Source organism: Pteropus vampyrus, unplaced genomic scaffold, assembly GCF_000151845.1.
Source record: "Pteropus vampyrus isolate Shadow unplaced genomic scaffold, Pvam_2.0 Scaffold213, whole genome shotgun sequence".
Lineage (NCBI taxonomy): Eukaryota > Metazoa > Chordata > Mammalia > Chiroptera > Pteropodidae > Pteropus > Pteropus vampyrus.
This window is the reverse complement of record NW_011888994.1, coordinates 1,228,171-1,241,708: the sequence shown is the minus strand read 5'-3', so window position 1 is coordinate 1,241,708 and position 13,538 is coordinate 1,228,171.

Here is a 13,538-nt window from a genome sequence, read left to right as displayed (position 1 = left end):
ACACTGGACGCTACCTTTCCATCTAGTCAACTTCTCACTCACACCCACCTTCTCCCTGTCCCCGGGGTCCTGAGGGGCCCTCTGAATCCTCTCTTATATCTCTCCTGCAAAGCCCAGCACCAGTCCTACCCTCCACCAGCTCAAATCCATCTTTTCCTCCTTTGAATTCCTATGGCATTTATTGCTAACACCCTACAATTTACTGAACCACTTAATTATATATATCCTCTCGCGTACTGCTTGATGATTATTTCTTGCATTTTAGTCTGGCCTTCTGAGTAGATATTGAAACCCAGTGGGGCAGAAACCATACCTTAAACATTTTTATTATGTCCATAAAGCACATAATAATAATAATGGTGGCCATTTATGAAGCACGTACTGTATACTAGACACAGTATTTTATTTATGCTATCTAATACTCACAATACCTCTAGTGAGGCATTATCATGTCTATTTTTCAGACGATAAGACCAATGCTCAGAGAGAATAACAGGGACACATGGCTGATAAGGGCTGATTCTGGAATCAGATCAGTGGTCTCCAAAAGTTTTAATCAAACTTTTGACACATATAAGAAAATTGAAGTTAAAAAAAAAAAAAACTTTCCTAGGATCATCCCCTTATGGAAGTGAACAGGAAGTACTCTCAATATTTCTAACAAATGTAAGCTCCATTATAAAGGAAGCTCCTGAGAGCAGGGATTTTAGTCTGTTTTATTTACTGATGTATCCCTTAGAACGGTGCCTGGCTCATGGTCGGTGCTCAATAAAATATTTGCTGAATGAACAAATGAAATCTAATCAATAAACCTCTACTGAATGTCCAGCAAGTTTAAAGAATTGCTAATACTATGGAAAAAAATAAAGTTAAAAAATACTCTACTTATCTTCACTTACTACAGAATACTTGTTGAGGACTATTTATTTAGAAGAGAAACATGGTACAAGCACAGGTCCCCAACTTTGTCCTTTTAGACGTGAGAGGGCTGGGGGTTTCCTGCAGTCCTCCCTCTGTGAAAACAATCAGCCACCAAACAGTACACAAAGTCCCAAAATCATAGTTTGAATTAACCATGTAAATGTAATGAAAACAAAACTAAGAATTTTGGGCCTAGTCACTGTCAAATTGTCATTGCCTCCAATAACTTTGATGGTTTATTTCTTTTTACGATTCAGTGAAACCTTATAGGAGTATGAGGCAGTAAAGGCTGGTATCTGGTGGTGACAGTGGAAATAGAAAAGGGCGGATGGTAGAGACTTTGGGATTAGCTGGATGAAAGGCTAGGAGAAAGGCAGAAGCCAAAGGGGGCTTCCAGGAGACTCGTATCATTATATCTCTGAGAGCATCAGAGAAATGTGAGGGCCAAGTTAAGCTGAAAGGAAAAATGATGAACCTCACTGTCCTACATGCTCATTATGCTCCAGCCGTACTAACCACCTTTAGTTTGTTTCTAAACCACATCACCCTCACCCCATCTACTCAAATGGAAGAATATTTTTTCTGAAATATTATTCTCCCAGATCTCCCCATAGTTGGCTTGGTTTCCATGTCATCTCTCCAGAATGGCCCTCCTGAACACCCCACCTTAAGTACCCATCTAGTCTCCCGTCCCTGCATCACACATTGTTTTCATCACAGGACTCGGCACTACCTGAAATTTTCTTCTTTATTTGTTTACTCTCTCTGTCTCCTCTACCACAGTGTGAGTTCCAGGAGAGTGGAAACTCCCTCTTTCTACTCAATCACACTGTATTCACAGAGCCTGCATCAGTGTCGGGTGCAGAGAAAGCGCTCAGGTAGAAAACTCAGGCGAGAACCTCAGGCAGTGATGTTCAGATCACGTTGGAAAATGCAGGCCTTCAGCTCAGGGAAGGGGGTGGTTTGAAGATATGAGTCTGGAGTATGACGGATGAAGCCAAAAGCAGGCACAAACTTTCTTTTTATGAGCTCAAGCCAAGTGTAAGAAAATGCTCCCCCAAAATGTTTTTCTAGGTCAAGCTGAGAAGAAACAGCTAAAGTGATCCATTTTCCTTTCTTGGAGGCAGGTTGGGGTAGCTCTGCTGCTTCCAGTTAGATTGTGTACACATGTAAAACTGGAAGAACATTAATGGAGGGAAAGTAAAAAGTAAAGACTGTGCTCAAATATCTTTAAGTTCTCCATCATGTGGCAGCTGCCTGATAGCTTCCCTCACAGAACCATCAAATCCTTCCTGCAACTTGTATACTGATGCAGAAGCACTTCCAGGATGTAGAGTGAGAACAAAAGGGCAGGTGCAGAGCAGCGCACATCGTATGCTACCTTTTGCATAAAAAGGATGGAATAAAGAATATACTTAGGCTCCCATGAACACTGGAGGGATAAAGGATATGCCAATGAAAGTAGTTACACACTGAGGCAGGCGAAATGGAGAACAGGGTAGATGGGCACAGGATGGGAGGGAGACATCTCGATGTATACTTTTCCATATCGTTTTGATTCTTGAGCCATGTGAATGGATTAACTATTGTAAATATATTAAAATGTAAAAATTAATGATTCTCGTATATAATTGATAGTAATTGGAGTTTTGTAATTCATTGATCACCTCACCAAGATTTGGCACAGGTAACGTTGAAGATTCATGCCGGGAGGGCCACTGTCAGCGTCTTGAGTGAGAGAGGCACATTATGTCTTCACGGATGAAGAACTGGAGACTGAGCTGATGTTTCTAATTCTGGATGTGGACTCCTGACTTGGTTTTCTTCTTCCTGATCATGAAAAATACTGCACTGAGGCTGGTAATTCTTCCTTGCAGGAATAATAACACAACAGGTGAAAGTCATCTAAGCTACACAAACTTGGGTAGGCCTGAGCCCTCATTTAAGCAGGGAGAGAGCAGTTTATCTCTTAATCTCTCTCTGATTCAGTCCCTTTATTGTTTCTGATAGAAAGCTTTGGAAACAAAGTAAATGTCCATCAATAGGTGTCTAGTTAAATAAAGAAGTAAATGTGGGGCACCAATACAATGAAACCCCATGTGGCCTGGCCATTAGAAATGACAATACATCTGTCAATATCTACTAATGCTGAACATGTACTTACCTTACCACCCAGCAATTCCACTGTTATGTATATACCCAACAGGAATGTGTATATGTATCTACCAAAAAAATATGCAAAAGGATGTCCACAGCAGCTCTATTTATAATAACCCCAAACTGGAAACTACCCAAATGTCCATCTACAGTAGACTGGATAAGTAAAATGTGGTTACAGTCATATGACAGAATGCCACATATCCCTTAGGGTGGGTAAACAATATATACTACTATACAAATGAAATCTCACAAAGAGAACGCTGAGTGAAAGAGGAAATAAAAGAATCTCACTGTACGATTCCATTTATATGAAGTTGGAAAGCAGACCAGGCTAATCCCAGGCTGGTAGAAGTTCTCTTAGAAAGAGGTGGTGACTGGGAAGGGGCAAGAAAGTCTTATGAGATGCTGGAAATGTTGTTTCTTACATAGGTGTGTTCGCTTTGAAAATACGTGGCACTGTACATGTATGATTTGTGCACTTTTCTGTGTGTATGTTATACACCAAAGGAGAAAATGACGCAGACCTACATTTACTGACATGGAGCGTGGAAGGATGTGCAGGCCCTGACATAGAGGTGTATTCCATTTACTTTAAGTTGTAAATATCAAACCTATATGCATAGAAAGTTACTCAAAGAAATAGTCCTCATAAATTTTAACAATGCTTACCATTGGGTCACATTTTGAGATTATTTTTACTTTCTTATTTGTACTTGTCTGTATTGGTTTGCAGTTTTACATAGCATGTGTATCATTTTATACTCAAAAACATTTTTTTTTAAGCCTCCTTGATTAAAAAGAAAATAAAAGCCTGCGTTTTATTTTCCATAGATGAGAACCAGTAAATATCAAAGTCCATCAACTAGGGATATAATGTACTCTATGTGCGTCTAACGCACTTTGTAACTGCTCTGTTAGTAGTAAGTATTTCCAAGGCTGGTTCTGAACAGCACAGCCACTGTCCTTCATGTCAGTGGACAGTACACACCTGTGGTAAAATCTGAGGGTGGATGAAGGGGAGAGGTCAGAGTCTGAGAGTTCAGGGTAAATGCTGTAGAAATTTTACGTGATCTGTTCTTCTTCCCTTTGAAGCAGAGAGCAGATGGGTCTGTTTATTAAAAGAAGGTAATCTCCCTACCATTTATCTTCCTTCTGCTTCTAATCCATTTGCTTTCCACAGTGCTACCTCTTTTGCTCAGGTCAAGGGGGTTCCACCAGTTTTTCCGTAGCCCAGCGCTATCTAGCTTTCTAGAGAGTTTCCTATTTCTCCCTCAATGCTCTTTTCCACTAAGAACCTCCTCCACATGTTCATATACTCAAAATTCTTAAAATGGGGATAAATTACTTTCTTCTACAATCAAAATCCAAGTTTAAAATGTAAATAACCCTGGGTAAATCAACACCTGGCCTTAATATTCACACTAAGGTGTAAATGTCTAATATAATTACTAATGAGTAAAATTTGGTTGGGGGATGGGGAAAGAGCGACCCAGATCATGTACAGAGCTGGCCAGGTTACTGACAATAACTGCTTTTCCCTTCACCGCAGCCCCCAGGACTGTTCAGAAGATCCCAAGCCACCCAGAAGCAGGCAACCACCATCACCCTGACCAGATCTCTATCCATTCCAGATTCCGGATTACAATAATTTCAGAAAGGGTCAACCAAGTCAGAGCCCCAGATGGCAGAAGAGCTGCTTTAGCTTAAGAATCTTAACTCTTTTTCCTCAGGGCAGGAAAGGTTTGAGACAATGAAGGATGAGGCTTTCCAGGCCCGGGACACAACCTTGATCCAAAGTCTAGTCATGGCTTTAATTTTTGTAAATCAAAGCCTCAAGTTTTTCTTTACTTTCTTAGCTGAAGACATGTTTCCCAAGATGCATGAAAAATAATAAAAGGTACCAAATTGGAGATTGTGTGGCATCGTGTGCCACTTAAACCTTTTGCAGGAAGGCAGAAATCACTGCTTTACTCAATTCCCTTTCCTAAGCTTTCGTTTCCCCTCCCAACCATTGTCTTCACAAGATCTTCCCATACTGGAAAGCATTTGTCTAATTATCATCACACACAATGGGCCTATTGCCAGCTGCTTTTTATTTTAACTTCAGATTCTTTCCAGAGTGTGTTTTTTTTTTCCCTTGGGAGTGGGGAACAGGAGAGAAGAGTGTGTGTGTGTCTGTTTTTGCTATTACACAGAACCGATCAGATTTCCTTTTATAATCACAATTAAACTTCCAGACTCAATCATACAAATACTTCACGCTTAGGGAATTTGAATGCCCATTGATTTGGTCAATCTCACAAAATCTCCCACGTCTGGAGGTGAGAAACTGATCCATGAGGATGAGCAAATCATTCTAGGGACATAAGGAGTACAGAGTCCTCTTAGAGCCCTCTTAGAGCCTAAAGCTGACTCCCAGCTCAGTGTTGTCTCCATCGGCTGAGACTGGGTAGCATGGGGTTAAGCCCAAAATACATTTGCTGCCCTCCCTCTAATAGAAAGGTAAGCCCCAGAGAGCAGGGTCTTTGTCTATCTTGTTCACCAGGTAGCCCCCTAGCACCTGCTTGGTTTGCATAATAAGGGGTAGGGAGCAAATTCTTGTTGGATGATAAATTACCCTTTGCCACTCTCTTACAGTGGTGGGGGCAGGGTGAAGGAAAGGCATACTTCATAGAATCTCTATACAAAGCAGGATTGTCAGGTATTAAAACTGGTCAGAGCAGTGACAGCTGTAGAGGGATTTAAAGACAGCAATCTGGCTGATAGAGGAAGGTGTTGAGGCTTAGGGATGCATGGGCATAGCCATCACAAAACTGCTATTGCGTTTTATTTCAGGGTTCCTCATGGAGCCTATGGGGAGGGGAGAAGAGGGGTTCAAACTTCTTCCCCCACTCTCTGGCCCCTCACTGGCTCAGACCAGACAAGAGGTGTGAAGCTGTGCTAATGGGAGTCTGGGGTCAAGGGACCCAAAAGATGCAGGGGACTTGGAAGAGGTCTCCCTTCTGCTCCCAAGAATCGGCTTCCCTTCCCCTAAAGAGCAGAGAGCATGAGGAGGAGCATCTGTAAAATTTAACCTGGCTGGTCATCTCAACCCAGAACTTCAGTTCTAATATTTATACATTCTTAAGTGAGAACACCTTTACCAGGCTTCTAAAACCTTTCAGAAATGGAGCCCTAAGTTGTCATTCACTGTTCTCCTACAAACAATTGCCCAATAGGGCCCACCCCACCCCCTTGACTAATGTGAAGATTCTCTGGGATAACTAGTTCTCTTTAATACATGCATATGTATCCTAGAAGGGTTAATCCTGTACATTAGTCAAACTCCAGTGAGATTTACTTTAATAAGATAAGGTAACAAACAGCTCATATAATAAGGTAACAAACAGCTCGTATAAGAAAAAGAAAAATATTTTAATTTTATTAGAGTTTTTCTTTTTTCGGGGCACTGGGAAAAAAAGAGAAATAGTGAGGGGGTATTATTAACTTTAAAAAATATTGCTTGCTTTGTATGTGCTAGGAATGAACAGTCTATAATCTAGAAGGGGAAATGAGACAAACACCCAAATGACTATTAAACACATCTCTATAAGCAATATCAAAACAAATTAGTGTGAGAGTTGGGGGAACGAAATATTTCAAAAGGCTGGAGATGAGTAGGTTTTGAGAAAGGCCTTGAAGGATTTTGAACAGTGGAGAGGGGACAAGGGTCTGCCAGGTATTAGAAGATTTGAGGAGAGGTCTGGGGACAGGAGAGCTTGAGGGATCAGGATGCTAGAGAAGAAGGTGAGACAAATGCTCACTAGAGAGGGCTGGCAGGAGGGCAGGGAGGGGAGCTGAGGTCATCCCAAGGAAGTCTCAGTCAGCCAGGCTGAGAAGTGACCATCTTCGGTAGATCTGATAGGTTCTTACTCTAGCAGCAATCCGCAGCTTTGTGATTTAGTGGCGATGGAAAGCCATGAAGGCTTTTGATCAGATAACGGACATCAAAGTTGGCCTTAGATGATTGAAGTGGTGAGTGCAGGGTGCAGAGTGGGTTAGAGGGAAGGGAACGGACAACTAGGAAGCTGCCTGGCAGGCTGTCCCAATGATGCAAATGAGGAAGAATAAGGGGCCAACCTGTAGCAGTGGCAAAGGAAATGGAAAGCAAAGGCAAAAGTCATTCTACAACAGAGGAAAAGCAAAGACTTGTAGAAAAGGATGAGGTGAGATGACCAGGCTTTTTTGTGTGTGTGTAAAGGAAAGAAAACAAGTAAATTCTGAGTTTGACAGCCTCGTAGAATTCAAGGCGGATGGGTTAGGCAGGACTAGGGACAAGGGATGTGACAAGCAACAACCTCTAAGGTGGGGGTGGCACTCTTACAGACTTTGAGTAGTTGGCAAGTGCACAGGAAGTGTCAGAGTGTGGAAGCAGAAAAACGAAAGCAGTGCATGGGCCTTTTGTGAAAGCTTGCAATTCTTCGAAACAATTCACAAGAATCTAACAGTGGTTGTCTCCAGGGAGGTGAACTGGGAGGCTGAGAAAGATGACTTTTCCTGTTACACCCATTCGTATCTTTTGAATTTGGAACTCGTGTGTCGTACTACCTATCATAATTAAATTAGAAAATGTTGGGATCCATCCAGGGCGCGGGTGCCTGCTTGCTGTAGTAAAGGAATCTTGCTTTTTCACCTATGTTTCCCCGGCTGGTTAAAATTGATTTTGGGATTTTTGTTTTTTCTTTCCTTTTCCCCTTTCTTTTTTCCCCCTTTCCCCGGTTCTTTGAGGTTTTTTTTTTTTTTGGGTTTCCCTTTCTTTTCTTTTCCGAAGAGACATAACAGAGTTTTCAGTTTCATCTAAGAAGCCTATGGGTCAAGGACATTTTAGCTAGGCCACCTCTTAACTGGGCATCACTGTGCCAAAATCTGGCGGCGGATGACAGAGGGTGTGAGAAGTGGGGAAGGTGGCTGGTGGGAAAGGAAGCTGTGGAGAGAGGTCTTGATCATTGCTCCAGTTCCCACCGACCAGAGAAGCAGCGTCAGTATCTCCCTTTTCATCATTCCTGCTCGCTTAGGCCACATCGGAGGTGGGATGGCACTGGCTTCGTGCCCGAGAGGTGGCCTTACAGAGGAGAGGTCGCACCTCCCAGTGTGTCCAAATCCCCGGGCTCCCCCAAGTCTTCCTTGGGCTTGGGACGGAGCCCCCACAGTCTCTCCAGGTGGGTTGGGAGCTCACCAAGGCCAGGGATGGAACTGCCAGCCTGCTCTTCGCCCACCTCGGACGATCGCCCACTCATCTCCAATTCTTCTGGCAGATTCCACCATAACCCCTTTCTCCTTGACCTTCCTAGCAGGGGGGCCGCAGAGCTCTCCCGCTGCTGGCACCATGTAAACTCAATGGGCGGGTGAGAACCTGGGGAAAGCACACTAGGGGCCCTGCGGAGGACGCGCGGCCCAGTCTCCGGGCCTCGCCTCCTCTCTAGCCCCCCAGTTCCGTGCGCGCAGGTGGTTCTGCCGGGTCTCTGAGCCTGGCCGGAATTAGAAGCGATGCGGCCAGCTCCGGCGCGCTGCTCGGTAGCCTGGCCCGCGGGCAGGGAAGGCCCCGGGACCCCGGTAAGTCCTTTGCTGTAGCGCGAAGCGCGCCCCGACGGTCCGCGCACGCTGTTCACACTATTGAAGCCCCAACCCCGACGGTTCGCGAGCTGCTTCTCCTCAGTGGGTACAAACCCAAGTGTCCTAAATTCTCCACCCACCCCCCCATAGTCTGTTAAATTGACTAATAAACTCAACACAGCGTTCTCTGTGCAGCTTCAAAAAACTCGGTAATTTCGTTAGAAAACGTTGAAATTCAACCCCGAAGTATTCAGCCCAAATGTTTAGTTAGAGTAACCCCGTGGGTTAATAAACTAAACAAAGGCAACCCATGCAAAACTGGAGCAATGAAAACCAGGCTAAATAAACCAAGGGAAGTTTATAAGAACCCTTTCGGAGAGAAAAAAAAAAAAGAGAAAAGACACCGGGCACGGAGGTTTAATGTGAAGCATGTGAGCGGGGCTCAGCTTACAGGTACGCCGGCCTGCGGCGAAGAGCGCTGTCAAGCGGCCTCGAGGATTTCGGGCGGGTCTGCGCCGCCCGGGAAACCCTACCCGGGCGCCGCGAGCAGCCTGGCGGCACCCGCACGGGCGCGGGCGGCTGCGACCTTCCCGCTCCGCCGCTAGGCTCCCCCGCCAGCCAGCCACGCTCGGCAGGCAAGCCTGGCTGCAGCCGTGCGCCCAGGGGGCGTGCGCGCCGAGGGGAGAGCGCGGCGAGCAGCCCTGCGGGGGCGCTCTTCCCTCCCGGGAAGGGCAGCGTTAGCTCGCTTTAAAAGAGCCCGAGCAGGGAGCACTTTGCAGTTTGGAGATGCAGAAATAGGGGGGTCCGCTCTCACCCACCCTCCGCCCCGCTCCCGGGCGCTGGCTGTGTAGTAACAAAGACGCTGCCGGGCCGTTGACCCCGAAGAAGCTCTGATGAAAAGTAGGGCAGGCCACGGGATAGAAGTTTCTACAATTATTTTCTTTTGCCTTTACGTTCCCGAAAAGAAACCGAGGAGGTAGAAGGGAGAGAGATGTGGGAAAGGCAAGGCCCAGAAATCAGAGGCATTGTGTTTATCATTTGGGAGAAAAGCTGTAAAACAGCTCGGCCTCTTGTCTCCCTCGCGCCCCAAACAGGTCTGACCATGAAAAGAAAAAGGCGGGCAAAAGAGGAGGTTTATTTTTCAGACCTCTCTGTAACTTCCTTCTCCCGGGCTCCGTCATCCTCTGCCCCATTCTGATTCTCGGAGGGGCGGCCCCCACCCCTGGGAGCCTACTCAGGGCGCTCCGCTAGGAGATCAGAGGGGATACAGGTTCGATGCTAAATGAACCTCGGGCCACGGGACAATAGCGCGGACCTCACACGGGGGCACTGCGCCTTCCCCCAGCCGCGCTCGGCTCCCGCCGCTTCTTTATTCCACGTGGTGAATCCTCCGCGTCTCCTACGGCCGCAGGACCAATGGGCCGACGGGGGAGAGCGGGACGCGCAGGAGAGGGTTTGAAAGGAGGTGTGGGTTTTAATTTTTAAAGAGCATAATTGGGTTGAGAAGGGTTATTTTTTCCTTGACCAAGGGAGGGGAGAGAGGAAGAAGGAAAAAAAAAAGTCAGGAGAAATACAACACATTTATCTATCAACCGCTAGACAAGACAAAGAGGTTTTAACAACAGTTTGAAAAGAGCGGCCTGTGAATGGTTACTATTCAATTTGTATTTTATTCCCCGCTGGTCATGGAATTGAGATCAGAAGAAAAAGTGAAAACACATGGCTGAGGTCAGGGGATCAGAGAACCACCACATACAGCAAAGGGAAGGGAAAGCAATGGGAACTCGTGTGAAGAAATGGATTATATAAACAGAGCTTACCATCGCCTGCGCCCCATTATCCTATAATTTACCCTGCATGGGAGCATAGAAATATATTAAACTAGTGATAGGTTTTACCATTTCTTTACAACCCAGCCTCGTGCCAATCAAGCCTACTATATACTTTGAGATATGTTTAGAATTCTTGAACTAATGTGTTTATTTTAAATATCACAGGGAAATTATTACATCACCAGAAAATAATGCCAGAGCGGGGGTCTGCCGCCCTTTTGAAGTCCTGCTGCAACGAAACATGATTTTAATTACATAATCACTTTGAAACTATAATTATACAATAAACGATGAGGATTAAGCGGGAAGTATAGAGTACATTAAAAATTGCTTAGGTCTTGAGAAAACAAACTGAACATGCAGGGGAAAAAGAAAGAGATGAAATCCGAGGTCCTGAGGAGGGGGTTGATAAATCCTGCCTTCGCCTTCCTCTGAGCTGCAGTGAGGACTGGACTTGGGGTTCCTGGGAGCGCGGGCGGGAGGCCAGGGCGGTGTAGCCGAGTAAAAACATGTAAATCTGAGACACAATCAAAGAAAAACGAGAAGGACGGCTCCGGTGCGTGTGCTAACCTTCCTACACCAAAACAAATAATCGGTCGTTGTTTTGGTGTTTTCTAAGTGCATTTACATTGAAAACCGTCATGCAGCTGAATGCCACCGGGAAGTTGAACGTTGCCAAAGATTGGTTTGTTTGCCCTTCCCTTCTAGGAGGAAAGGCATCCAACAAGAACCGCGTAGTCACCGCCCTGATGCTCACAACAAGTTTATAAACAACAACGCGTCTGTGGCGCAGCAACCCAGAGCGCCTGCGGACACTCTCCCCTGCGCTCCTGCTTCCCGGGGCGCACACTCGGCCTCACATCCGCTTTCTCACCTGGGTCCCCCTTTCCTGAAAGTTAACTTGCTGCTTAAGTTTGCTTTTGCGTTTGTCTTTCCAGTGAGGCTGATGGCAGGCGCACGGCCCTTTCTTTAAAAGGTAGAAACTCGGCTACGTCCAGAGTCTATCCATGCGCGCCTCTCCTCGGCTTCCCTGCGCCCCCAGAGCTTCTACACAGCATGGGGCGCAAGGGACCAGGCCTGGACGTGGTCCTTCTCCTCCTCGAATCCTGATGCGGAGGAGCTCGGAGGTGGAGGGCTTCTGGATCTAGGCACGGAGTCCCGAATGCACTTGGAAGCACCCTAGAGACAGAAATACCCGACTGAACTGCACAGGGTGGTGATTATCTTTTTTCAGTGGCACCTACTTTACCGCCCGTGCTTTGCCAGACCAGCGGTGCCCCGGGAAAGGAGGGAAGACTGCAGTCCTTGATTTGGGTCTCATCAACCACCAACGCTGGTTTTTAGGAGACTGCCGTCACCAAAATGCCGGCCAACGACAGCCTCCGCTCACATTTAATACTTCACAGCAGGTGCCCTGGGTGAGGGCGGTTTGGAATGCCACTGCTCGGCCCTGACAAGTTTCACATATAAGGAAGGGGTTAAGAGCTCCCAGTTGCGTCAGACAAGGGGACCCCGGCGCAGGCGGGTACTCTTGCTTTTTGCTCAAATTATGATCGCAAAGCAGCGACGTTTAAATTCATTCGCAATCCGTCAGTTTCCCCCGGAACTCAGACGAGATGACTGGGCTAAAGAGAGAGAAAGTGACGTAGGTATCTTTCCGTGTCCTCGCTTGGGTCTCATGGTGGCTCCCAACCCTGCCGGGGCGGCCCTGACGGCGTGAGGCGTGAGGCGCAAGGCAGATGGCTTTCTTCAGCTCCGAACCATTAATATTAAGATACATCAGTATCGCATTAGTCTGCAGCGGACCATCAACGACCAAGAACAAAAGCAAAAGGGAAATAAAATAGTTCGTTCGAAGAGTCCTACTGTGAATGTGTTTATTTCTTGCTTTGCTAAACCCAGGATATAATTTACTCACTGCCCTCCTGCAAACAAAATCGTGGCGCTAGCCTGACAACATTAAAGAGCCCCTGTCAAAACCCCCAAGGAAATTACAACCGGGCACGAATTCAGAGACCATTTTATATTGAGCCTGCAGCGCGCCAATTCGCACAGTCCTTTGCCTTGATGAACACACGAGGAGGCCAAGATTTAAAAAAAAGGGGGGGGGAGGGGGAAGAAATCCGATTTCTAGGGAGTAATAATATTACAAATAAATATTATTTATCTGCTGTTTACGTAATACAGGCAATTTACCTACGTTATCTCATTTAATACAGCAACAATGCAGCGTGATTGTTTAAACCCTACTTTATTAATAATATCACTTTATACGGTGTTTATTATGTGCCCGGCACTGTGATGTTTTCCATTCATTTACATCTCACAACAACCCCATGTGGGTAGGAATATTATTCCCATTTTACAGATGAGGAATCGAGGCACGCAGAGGTCACATAATCTGTCCCAGGTCACGTGGCCATACGTGGCACCGCAGGGATCTAAACCCAGACTTTGAAATCTTGGCCTGGACACTGTATCACCTAAAAGAGTGACGGCCTGGGAGAAACAGGCTTATCTGACGTTCCAGAGAAGCCGCCGAGGAGCCGAGATTGGAAACCAAGTCCTAGAGAGCAGAGACTGTGGTGTGTCGCCCCACCCACGAGCCACCAACGATGCCCCGAGGGTGGCGAATTGCCTTGGGGGCCCACAGCGCCGACCAGGCAAGGAGCTGTAAGCGTGGACTGTGCGCTCCACCAGGAGCGAGGGCCAAGGGTGGTGTGGCCCACCGAACGTTGAGCTGTTTCCTCTGCCACCCAATCCTCCACCGCCAGGGCAGCAGTTTGTTTTCTCGGAGACTCATTCAAGAAACCTTAAGAAGGGGCCGTCTGCCTGGGATCCCGGCGCGGCCCTCCGAGCACGAGACGCGCGAGAGCTTGGGGATCCCACTAGACTGAGAGAGGAGGGCAGGGGTCTGGCCGGGAGGCTGGTCCAGAGCTCACTTAATTTGAGGGGCTCTGCCCGCCCTTCCCTCCGGGATCCGAATCGCGTTCCGTCTGGCCTGGAAGTGCGCCTTTCGTGGACGCGCCGCGC